The 12463-nt window shown below is 44.7% G+C and overlaps 1 protein-coding gene across 2 annotated transcripts in view; it reads left to right on the forward strand.

Annotated features, from left to right (window-relative positions):
• The window catches only part of LOC124594733 (phosphoinositide 3-kinase adapter protein 1), a 477024-nt gene that overhangs the window by 21315 nt on the left and 443246 nt on the right, over window positions 1-12463 (forward strand). The window lies entirely within an intron of this gene.

The following is a 12463-nucleotide window of genomic DNA, read 5'->3' on the forward strand; positions in this document are numbered from 1 at the left end:
TGAGCTGCCGCCATTCAAAAGGGCGGTGGAGAAAGACGCTTTCTGTGAGGTAGATATGAATGTATGTAGGAGGCAACAGTTGGCAGTAAACGTGTATGTGGCTGGGAATCATAACTGCAGATGGCGCTGTCACATTCATTGGAAGTGTGAGTTATTTTAAGGCTGAAGAAGTTTTCTTTATTGAAATTATAATTTGGACTAACTTTAATATGAAAATAAAAATTAATGTATGATCAGTACATTTATATTCTTTATTTAGGGGCGGAAAATGTCTGCAAAATAGCGTTTAAAGTTCTAAAACAGGTTTTTAATTTTTAAAATTTTCCGGTGGATGAAGGACCGGACATCCTCGATATTTGCCATTAGACTGAAGACAGCCTCTTCTCTAGGTTGGCAGCTAGGTTATTGGGTGTGTCTAACGGGCTCTGGCGAGCTGACAGCTCAACTCTGAGCAGAGGTTACCGCTCGACTGTCACCATAAACCGTTGGGGACTACTGGGAGCTGGACTGAAACTACAAGACGTTTACCGCTGACATCATACCACACACACCAGAGACTTGTATGGTGTGTTGCCTGAGCCAACTGGGACACTGGGTTGCTTCCGTTTGTGGCGGTCTCAGCGGCGCCAACGTCTCCATAGACAGCCTGCTGACAGATAATATGAAGCAGAGATTCTCGAGAACTGCACCCATCAATCTTATGTCTGACTACTATAATGACGGTCCACAAACTGTAGTCCATGTGTGGATCAATGCGCAGAATATGAACGACTGTATGAATATTTTCAGCAAGACGGAGCAACAGCACAGAGCGCCTTGACAACTTCGTCACGCGTGCTTGAGGTGTTCGTTGAAGAGAGGACAATCAGCAGAGGCAGTGAAATGTGCTGGTCACCACGGTTGCCTGATATCTCTCCTTGACATTTTATTGAAGTAGCAATGTACCCTGGAAATGCATATTGTGGGAAATTTGTTGATAATAGTGATTCCCTGAAGTGAAGAACCACTAATGTAGTTTGAAACTCTTGCACCGATAAAATTCAATAGTACTCACAAAATTACTAAATCAAACCAAAATATATTGAAGACATGCTTGAGGTTGAGTAAAGAGCGATATTAATGAGAAAGTAGAGCTCTTCATCACGCTGTACCCTGCAGCAATCTGATGGATAACACTGCCTGCCAATGGAGATGTACGGAAAAGGAGGGGTGGTGGGGGGGGGGAGGAGGAGGAGGAGGAGGAGGAGGAAGTGGTGTAAAGGTATTAGGACATTCATAGTGGTTAGGCTGTGGTCTCCTCGTTGTACATGGAAAAACTCTAAACGCATAATGATATGAACACATTTTGCAGCATTGTACACTGCGTGCAGTAGAAGAACAGTTTGGAGACGAAGATTGTATCAGCACGGTAGTGCACCCTCTCATAAAGCAGCATGTGTGCGGCAATGTTTTGTGGACAACAACATCCCTAAAATCGACTGGCCTGCACTGAGTCCCGAGCTGAACCCAAAAGAACACTTTTGCGATGAGTTAGAACGCAACTTCCATCCAGATACTTGTGTCCAACATCACTACCTCCTGTAGTTTCTGCTCCTTGGGGAGAATGGACTCCCATTTCTCCGTAGACACCCAGACATCTCACTGAAAGTGTCCCCAGCAAAGTTAAAGCTGTTGTAAATGCAAAGTGATGACACATCACGTATCAATGTCCACTATTAGGTGTCCGGGTGTTTTTGATCAGACAGTGTGTGTTAGTTGCGAACACCTTATGGGTCTTGACGTGCGCGTATCTAGGATTGAATTCTGGCGTGGGGGAGTGGGGGGGGGGGGGGGGTTAAGGGGGGTATGGTTTTTTATTTTATCTTCCCCCTTCCCCAAACAGAACATGCTGTCACCATCAGTTTTAACATACGTAGGATTTTAATAATAATAATAATAGTAATAGTAATTTGTTTATACCAGTAATTAGTAATCTCTTTATCGCAATTTCCCAGAAATACCGGTTCAAAAAATTGGGAAAGGATTCGTCTGACAATTTTAGACTCACACAAATCACGCCATTCATTTAACAAATATAACAGCAACAGGCTCTCCGAACCATGACATTGTCGTGGTTTTGACCGACGCCAAACTGGGTGATTGAGCGTGGCCCTCCGGTTAGCTGCGGTGGCCTAAATACTCGCTGTCAGGAGAGCGTTGGCGGCGTGTTGCTCAGCGGTGTGTCTCTGGCCTCTCTCGTGAAAGGCGCGCTTGATCCAGCGCCTGCTAATCGATCTTCGCGCTTCATATTTGCCGACCTGTGCGCTGGCGACAGCAGATGATGAGGTACGATACACCCCTAATGTCTACTGTAAACTGTTTTTCCATTTAAGACTCTTTTTATATTTTTAAAATTTGGTAAGGTTTCTCCACAAACTTTGGGAGATTCATTGTGACACAAATATAACCGTTACTACACTGCTGGCCATTAAAATTGCTACACCAAGAAGAAATGTAGATGATAAACGGGTATTCATTGGACAAGTATATTATACTAGAACTGACATGTGATTACATTTTCACGCAATTTCGGTGCGTAGATCCTGAGAAATCAGTACCCAGAACAACCACCTCTGGCCGTTATAACGGCCTTGATACCCCTAGGCGTTGAGTCAAACAGAGCTTGGATGGCGTGTAGACGTACAGCTGCCCATGCAGTTTAAACACGATACCACAGTTCATCAAGAGTAGTGACTGGCGTATTGTGACGAGCCAGATGTTTTCAATTTGTGAGAGACCTGGACAATGTGCTGGCCACGGCAGCAGTCGAACATTTTCTGAATCCAGAAAGGCCCGTACAGGACCTGCTGCAACACGCGGTCGTGCATTATCCTGCTGAAATGTAGGGTTTCGCAGGGATCGAATGAAGGGTAGAACCACGGGTCGTAACACATCTGAAATGTAACATGCACTGTTCAAATTGCCGTCAGTGCGAACAAGAGGTGACCGAGAAGTGTAACCAATGGCACCCCATACCATCACGGCGGGTGATACGCCAGTACGGCGATGACGAATACACGCCACCAATGTGCGTTCACCGCGGTGTCGCAAAACACGGATGCGACCATCACGATGCTGTGAACAGAACCTGGATTCATCCAAAAAATGTGGCTTTGCCATTCGTGCACCAGGTTCGTCGTTAAGTACACAATCGCAGGCACTCCTGTCTGTGATGCAGCGTCAAGTGTAACCGCAGCCATGGTCTCCGAGCTGGTAGTCCATTCTGCTGCGAATGTCGTCGAACTGTTCGTGCAGATGGTTGTTGTCTTGCAAACGTCCCCATCTGTTGACTCAGTGATCGAGGCGTGGCTGCACGATCCGTTACAGCCATGCGGATAAGATACCTCTCATCTCGACTGCTAGTGATACTAGGCGTTGGGATCCAGCACGGCGTTCCGTATTACCCTCCTGAACCCCCCTTTCCATATTCTTCTAACAGTCATTGGATCTCGACCAACGCGATACGATAAAGCGCAATCGCGATAGGTTACAATCCGACCTTTATCAAAGTCGGAGACGTGACGGTACGCATTTCTCCTCCTTGCACGAGGCATCACAACAACCCCAGGCAACGCCGGTGAACTGCTGTTTGTGAATGACAAATCGGTTGGAAACTTTCCTCATGTCAGCACGTTGTAGGTGTCGCCACGGGCGCGAACCTTGTGTGAATGGTCTGAAAAGCTAATCATTTGCATATCACAGCATCTTCTTCCTAGCGGCTAAATTTCGCGTCTGTAGCACGTCATCTTCGTGGTGTAGCAATTTTAATGGCCAGTAGTGTATTTATGTTACCGTGTATACACTTCGTTTAGCCTTTCAAAAATGTAAAATTGTAAGCCAATTTTCATAGAATAAAAGATGAAGTTTCGAGCGCAAAAATGGCAACGGTGTCCTATACTGCGTCTTTTCAGAGTATAAAAAACCGCGTTTATTTTTAAGGATTCATTCGTCGCGGCATTTCCCTAATTTTTGCCCAATCCGAGTAGCGAGTAGGCGCAGCCCAGTTGTATCGGCGCCCGGGTCTCTGGAAGGAGGCCTGTAGCCGGTGTTGGGCGGCTGACAGCACAGCACGGGACAGGAGAGGAGGCAGGCAGGAAGCGTCCATCTAGCGGCCCCTGCACCCCGTGGCCGGCGGCACCTGTTGCGCGGAGAGGATGTCGCGATTAGCGGAGGCAGCCGCGCGCCACGCCGGCCGCGGCCACCGGCCCTGCAGGGCTTCTCACGCAGTGGTAGGGCTGCCCTGAGAGCGGCGGAAGGAACGGGAGGAAGGGCGTGCCCGCCGTGTGAGAGACCGGCGCCGTGATTGAGGCGCGGTGCCGGGAGATGACACACAACAGCCACATCCTCATTGCCGCTAACTGCCACCTCCTTGCCGCCCGGGCTAACCCCTCCCTCCGACGCCGAGCCGGCTGATGATGCCCGCGGTCCTCGCCGGAGTTACACCTCTGCGCGACCGTCCCCCGCTCACTGTATTCCTAGGATTGCCACTAGCCCGGTTTTTTATTGTATTGTCCGGCCTCACAGGACGTAGACTGCACGACTTCCTCCCTGACATAAGGGAGCGGTTGAGAATGAGACATATCGATCCCAGCCGCGGTATGGTACATTTCTTAATCGGACACGGACCTCATCCCACGCACTAAAACCACGCGAGTCTGAGGCAGACACCTACATGCACATGCGGGGAAGAAGGTTCCCCAGAACACACTGTCTTTTTCTGTGGGCAATACGCGAACAATAGACAAACACTACACTTAGATGACACAGACATAGATATACAGGGTGTTACAAAAAGGTACGGCCAAACTTTCAGGAAACATTCCTCACACACAAATAAAGAAAAGATGTTATGTCGACATGTGTCCGGAAACGCTTAATTTCCATGTTAGAGCTCATTTTAGTTTCGTCAGTATGTACTGTACTTCCTCGATTCACCGCCAGTTGGCCCAACTGAAGGAAGGTAATGTTGACTTCGGTGCTTGTGTTGACATGCGACTCATTGCTCTACAGTACTAGCATCAAGCACATCAGTACGTAGCATCAACAGGTTAGTGTTCATCACGAACGTGGTTTGGCAGTCAGTGCAATGTTTACAAATGCGGATTTGGCAGATGCCCATTTGATTTATGGACTAGCACGGGGCAATAGCCGTGGCGCGGTACGTTTGTATCGAGACAGATTTCCAGAACGAAGGTGTCCCAACAGGAAGACGTTCGAAGCAATTGATCGGCGTCTTAGGGAGCACGGAACATTCCAGCCTATGACTCGCGACTGGGGAAGACCTAGAACGACGAGGCAATTCTTCGTGCAGTTGACGATAACCCTAATGTCAGCGTCAGTGAAGTTGCTGCTGTACAAGGTAACGTTGGTTGACCACGTCACTGTGTGGAGAGTGCTACGGGAGAACCAGTTATTTCCGTACCATGTACAGCGTGTGCACGCACTATCAGCAGCTGATTGGCCTCCACGGGTACACTTCTGCAAATGGTTCGTCCAACAATGTGTCAATCCTCATTTCAGTGCAAATGTTCTCTTTACGGATGAGGCTTCATTCCAACGTGATCAAATTGTAAATTTTCACAGTCAACATCTGTGGGCTGACGAGAATCCGCACGCAGTTGTGCAATCATGTCATCAACACAGATTTTCTGTGAACGTTTGGGCGGGCATTGTTGGTGATGTCTTGATTGGGCCCCATGTTCTTCCACCTACGCTCAATAGAGCACGTGATCATGATTTCATACGGGATACTCTACCTGTGCTGCTAGAACATGTGCCTTTACAAGTACTACACAACATGTGGTTCATGCACGATGGAGCTCCTGCACATTTCAGTCGAAGAGCTCGTACGCTTCTCAACAACATATTCGGTGACCGATGGATTGGTAGAGGCGGACCAATTCCATGGCCTCCACGCTCTCCTGACCTCAACGCTCTTGACTTTCATTTGTGGGGGCATTTGAAGCTCTTGTCTACGCAACCCCGGTACCAAATGTAGAGACTCTTCGTGCTCGTATTGTGGACGGCTGTGACACAATACGCCATTCTCCAGGGCTGCATCAGCACATCAGGGATTCCATGCGATGGAGGGTGGATGCATGTATCCTCGCTAACGGAGGACATTTTGAACATTTCCTGTAACAAAGTGTTTGAAGTCAGGCTGGTACGTTCTGTTGGTGTGTGTTTCCATTCCATGATTAATGTGATTTGAAGAGAAGTAGTAAAATGAGCTCTAACATGGAAAGTAAGCGTTTTCGGACACATGTCCACATAACATATTTTCTTTCTTTGTGTGTGAGGAATGTTTCCTGAAAGTTTGGCCGTACCTTTTTGTAACACCCTGTATACACAGCAATAAGAGACGAAGAACAATGGACACAATTAAACGCACTGACAAACAGTATTTCAAAAACAACACATGAAGAGTATATGCGGACACAACATCACAGACATGCGTATGTGCAGCGTAACAGAAATCTCCAGAGGATGGACAGCGATATCCACAGTGACAACGAAAATAGTGACAATGAGGAGGAACAGGAGGAGGAAGCTGAGATGTGACAGTAAATAAGCAAATTGCTGGCAATCTAGCCAAGAAAACACCAAATGCTGTACATGGATGGGCACCTAAAATAGTTAATACATAGGATTAGTAATAAATAGATAAGCAACATTATTTCTCTACTAATAACCATTTGTGTGTGTGTGTGTGTGTGTGTGTGTGTGTGTGACTGGCGGTCAACGGCTCGAAGAAACCATTCCGAGGTATTCACCGTCAGTCACACTCGGTGATGGTACTAATAAATCTCTCATCTATCCTATCTTCTTTTTATATTCTTCTTAAAAAATTTATTTATATTTCAACCTTAAATTATTGTTATTTTGAAAAGTATCATTCTTTGTAAATTTTGTAGATAAAACAAAAGGAAAGAAAAATGTAAAAAGATGAAAAACGAAAATTGTAAGATGTACGACCTGTTTTAAACATCAGGTAACAGGTCTATAATTTGGCAATAAATAAATAAATAACAGATGCACTACCGGCCTGCGTACTTTAGCCTTTTTAGCGATGAAATAGACAACGCACAACTAAGGCCGGTTCCAAGGTGATGTTGCAAGTGCAAGGAATAACTACGAGGAGGAGTAAGGAGACCAGCGGAAAAATGCTCCTGTCGGAGCAGTCCAAAAGACGAATGCGCTCTTCTTTATTAAGAGACTGTGACTGAAAACTGGGGTACCAGTTGGCTTATTCTACCTTCCTCAGCACCTTTAAAAATTGTTTCCAACAATTTTGGTATGCGATCGTTTTCGCCCGTCTTTAACAGGCAAGTCACCTTGTAATGGTACTTGAATTACGTAACCAATCCGGCACCTCACCTGAACCTCTCGATACCAGTAATATTCTACTGTGTTTCTGTTAACTACTTAACATATTTCTGAGACAACATTCAGATTTGATTTCATTTGTGACACATCGATATGTTTATATTGCAATGATATTATTCTTATGTGTATTCTTTCTTTTGTCACTATGATCTTTCACGTACTTGTAACTCTTGATTTTTGGGCGCGTAAGCGATTATTAGTTGTTAGAGAGTCGGACCTTGAAAAAAATCAAGTCTTGGACGTGATGTTGGAAAGACGTATATTGTAGTCAGCTTATAAAATGTGAACTTTAACAGTGACTATGAGGAAGATGTTTTCAAGTACGTTTTGTATTGTGAAGTGATATTTTGTGTGTTACGTGATATTGCAACAAAAGCAATAAAAAGGAAGTGTAACTTAAAAATTCGGAGGGCTGATTTTTTTTTTTTTTTTTTTTTTTTTTTTTTTTTTTTTTTTTTTTTTTTTTTTTTTACATCACTATTCTGCTAACTTTGAAAGGTTTAATCTTCAAGAATGGTTTGTGAAACACATCTATAAAACTTTTTTAATATAATCCATTATGGAGTCGAGGTAGCAGTTGTCGTTGTACTGGTTATCACTGTTAGCATTCAACCGCGATTCTTATACACATATTTTAACAACGCTTTTCAAGAGACAGTGCTCCCATCATCAGGTTGTAAAGTCTATGTCATGAAACTAAACGGACTAAAAAGACAAAATACCATCACAAACAGTTGGGAAGTCCATATAGTAAAACACAATTAAAAGTATATTGGACTGTGGGTCCTCGTCTTACATTGAAGTTGTTGACACAAGTCGATGGCCGTCCCCACAGCTACCAAGTATGTTGTAGCACTGTGCCGGCTCGGGAGCTGTTGTGGACTGACGTGCCTAGGTGTTGTGGCGTGGTTACAGCCGTGTGCTTGACAGTAACGCTATGCTATTGGGCGCCTTATTTCCTTATTGCATTGGTCTGCCATCGTTAGCCTCTAGCAACTCCGTCAGTGACATGCTACCAACTTAAAGTCGCATACCTACCCTAAAATAATTCTAAAAGCCCGCTAAAAAATCTCGTTTCTTTAAAATTATCTTGTGCATTTAGAATATTGCTTTGTTTCTTTTCATGGATAGCTATCTCGAATTCCTCTAGTAAATCAAGTTTCCTCCCTTTCTTTTCTACATGCAATATTTCCACGTTATCCCCTTAATAGCATAGAAGATGCTATTGAGCCATGATTTTACAACGAGACCAGCGTGGGAAACACGGAAAGATGAGTGCCTAGTTTATTCATTATTACATGAAATGACTTTATTATCTGTGCTGTAATGACACCTGCCACATAAAAACTTTGTTGATGCCCGAAAGTGCAGTATTTAGCAGCGTGAGCAACACCACAATCATTAAATTTTGACCTTTGTTGTGGTAGGGTTGTTAGAACCTCTCACTGCGACAAATTCCCCTAACTGTAACTCACTCGCACCCACTAGTCCATCGTCGTAAATCCATCATTCTCATCCACTCCCTCTTGCCCAGTCTCACCTATTCAGCCCAACTCATCGCCATGATCCCTTTGTCTCCCACTTTCACTGTTGTAGTATCATTGCCACAGATACCACTATAACGCCGCGCCAACACAAGGTTGGCAGCCCATCGTCTGCCAAGCACAGCGCACTCTAGCGGGCTGTGCAGCTCGACGGAACCGGAGTGTGCCTCGTTCACTTCTTAGCTAGATTTCAACCTAGGCAGGCGCACTTTCATAATCGGCCCTCAGTCAGTTCTGTAATGTTTGCATTGGTCCTCTGAGGAGGGCCCATCAGGCTTAGTCCCTGAGAACATGTTGTATTAGTTCATGGTATTCCATGTTACGAGATTGTCAGTTCATAGCCGCAGCTGCAATCCCACAAACTACTGAAGATAAGTAATTTCATTGTACTGTGTGTTTCTTGAATAATGATCCTTCTCTCTAACAGTGTGCCGTACCGCATATTATTGCAACCTGGACTCCTTCAGCTCCTATCAATTCGGCCTCCTACTTATTTGCATTTAGTAACGAGCTGAAAACACCCACGCGTTTTGTGCCTCTAAACAGTGAGGCACAATAACTGTCTCACTCATTCTGAGCGACTACTACTTCTCACTGTCGCTGTCTCTACTCGTCACTGTCACACATACTCTCTCTTTATCAATGCCTCTACCCACTTCCACTTTCTCCTTTATTCCTCTCCCACTGGCAGTGTCTCTTTCAGTCTTCTAATACTGTTCTGACACTGTCGACTATGTTGCGCTACCAGTGTGTGCCTCTCTCTCACACTGCCTCTGTCTCCTTCGCTATTTCTATGCCACAACCACTCTCTGCTCTCTTCCAGTATTTATTACTTTTCCTTCTCTTTCCCGCTGCCTCTGGCTCCTCCTCTCTCAGCATAAACAAGCGCGAATATGTTAGCACTAGAAAATTTTGGTAACATTTATAAAGGTGCTGGGAGAGAGCTGTATCCAACTTTTCGGTCACTCTTTCAATCAAGAGGAGAATATTCGCCTTTTTTTTTTTTTTTTTTTTTTTTTTTTTTTTTTTTTTTTTTTTTTTTTGTACTTCGATAGGAACAGTTACGATCGCAGGTTGGAATCCTGCCTCGGGCATGGATGTGTGTGATGTCCTTAGGTTAGTTAGGTTTAAGTACTTCTGAGTTCTAGGGGACTGATGACCACAGATGGTAAGTCCCATAGTGCTCAGAGCCAGCCTGCTACAGCTGCGCCTCTTACTCATATGAAAACAATTTCATGGGTCAGTAAAATTTTCATAGTTTACTTTTGTTATACTGAAATAACACAGAACTAAAAAGTTTTGTTTCTCAGTCCGGATTTTACGTGATAAAAATTTTGCATGCGCTCCAGTACAACAACAGCATGGGGTTCCCAGAACTCTTCTGATGATAACGGAGACCCTTCACGGCACATTCCCCTGTGCTACGTTTTATAAACAGCCCCAAGGTAACAAGTCTTGTGGAATAATTCCTGAGTCAAAAATCAAGCCTAAAACGTTTTCATATCTATTACAATCACTATCTTAGAGTCAGCAACGTCCTCCTTCGTTCAAGTGTGGATTCCAGCAGATCCTGAGCCACATAGCTTTGGCCTGTCGTTTCCTCCCTCGTCTTGAAGGAGAAGTGAAGCTGATGCGGCAGCAAAGGTACGGCTGCTAAGTAGCCTTGTGAAACGAGTAACCGAGAGGATTAATTTAGGTCTCAGTTGTGGGTCTATTATTACACATGTTATATGTCGCGTAAAGACATGCGCGCGTAAAGACATGCGAAAATATTAGTGCGCGTACAGAGGCTTCAATATGTTCAGTAATTTTTTCTTTGCTCGGTACTAGAATGGCAAAGAACAGATTTTCGCTTACAGTGGTGGGTAGTAGAGGTGCCAGAGACCAAGAAGCAGACGTAATACTGGTCAAGGAAAAAGTCGGAGAATGACAGCAACACTTAATTATGTGCCTATAGCCTACAGCAAAGCATTTGACTATGTAATTCATTCAAAAATGTGGGATGTGCTAGGTTTTATGGGAATACCAGAGCACAATATACAGCTAACCAGAAATTTGCACCAAAAACCTGACAGCTACAATAAAAGTATAATAAGGATAGACATAAACTTCCGGGATGGAAAAGGGGTCATACAGGGATATATACTATCATCATTTCTTTTCTATTTGTATGGCAAATAAGTAACGAGAACTGCAGAGTTAACAGATACGGAAGACATGAAAAGGATGCCGAAAAAAATTGGAAAAAGTGAAGAAGTTGGTCTAATGCTGAATTTCAAAAGAACAATAAATCCGAAAATAGGAATGCAGACTGATGTGATAAAGGAAGGAGAAATCGTTCAGGGAGTTGATAAATATAATTTTTTAGGATACATGAATGGAAAAGCAAGTTCTGCACTGAAGAAATACGGAGGGCTCTACTTTGTAAACCTGCTAAAATTAAATTAAGCAAGATGCTGAAAGAAATCAAACTGCAAAGAGTAATAAAAATAAAAATTTCGATCTTTCCTATATTTCTGTACGGATGTGATTCGTGGACAATTAAAGAAGTGAATAGGAAGAAAATCGATTGTTTGAAATATGGGTTTGGAGAAAGGTTCTTAGCATTTTATAGACTAAAAAGTAATAAGTAAATAGTCCGGGAGAAAATAAAACCAAACAATCTGTGGAGGCCAAAATATCGCGGTTGAAATTTTAGATACTTTGGGCACATCATGATATCAGAAGCTGTAGTGCTCAGAAGGGAGGAAGATTGGATTTAATACCCCGTCGATCGAGGTCACTGGAGCACAATCTCGGCTTGTGTCAAGGAGAGGGAAAGAAATCGGCCGTGCCCTTTCGCAGGAAGCACCCCGACATTCGCCTGGAGCGATTTACAGAAATCATGGAAAATGTAAATGTGGGTGGCCGGACCCGAGTTTGAACCGGCGTTCTTCTGGATACGAGTCTAATATGCTAGCTGCTGCGACACCTCGCTCGCTGTAGTACTCGGAAGAATGGAAGGACCGTAGAGGAAATCAGAGGTGGGTAGAAGATACCAAAGAAGGCACCAGTATGACCTCGTAAGAACTCAATACCAAAACAACGTTCAAGAGTGCGTGGATGGGCATCGTTGATCATGACACGTATTAGATAACGGCTTATGGAGTATGCGGGTAGATGCAGGTGCATGTACCACTGGTATCGACATTATTTGGACAGGCGGTGTAGTTCAAAGGCCCGTTTGTCACAGAGGACACCTGCGGCCTAGCTGAAAGCAGTGCACTCCCGCTGGCCCAGAACAGCCGGCAAGTTTGCCATTAATTCGGGCTCGAGTGGCCGCCCTGTTTGCCGCCTTTGAGGAGTTGGCTCTGTCCTGTCCTCCTGCATCTCGCTGTGCACCTCCCCCCCCCCCCCCTCTCGTGACCCCGTGACCTCCCAGGCTTCCGCCGTTTGCGCGTGGCCACCTTCTTGCTCCGCCTGCTGTAAACTTCGATAACGAGCCGAGAAGTTGG

The sequence above is a fragment of the Schistocerca americana genome, chromosome 2 (assembly GCF_021461395.2).
Source record: "Schistocerca americana isolate TAMUIC-IGC-003095 chromosome 2, iqSchAmer2.1, whole genome shotgun sequence".
Lineage (NCBI taxonomy): Eukaryota > Metazoa > Arthropoda > Insecta > Orthoptera > Acrididae > Schistocerca > Schistocerca americana.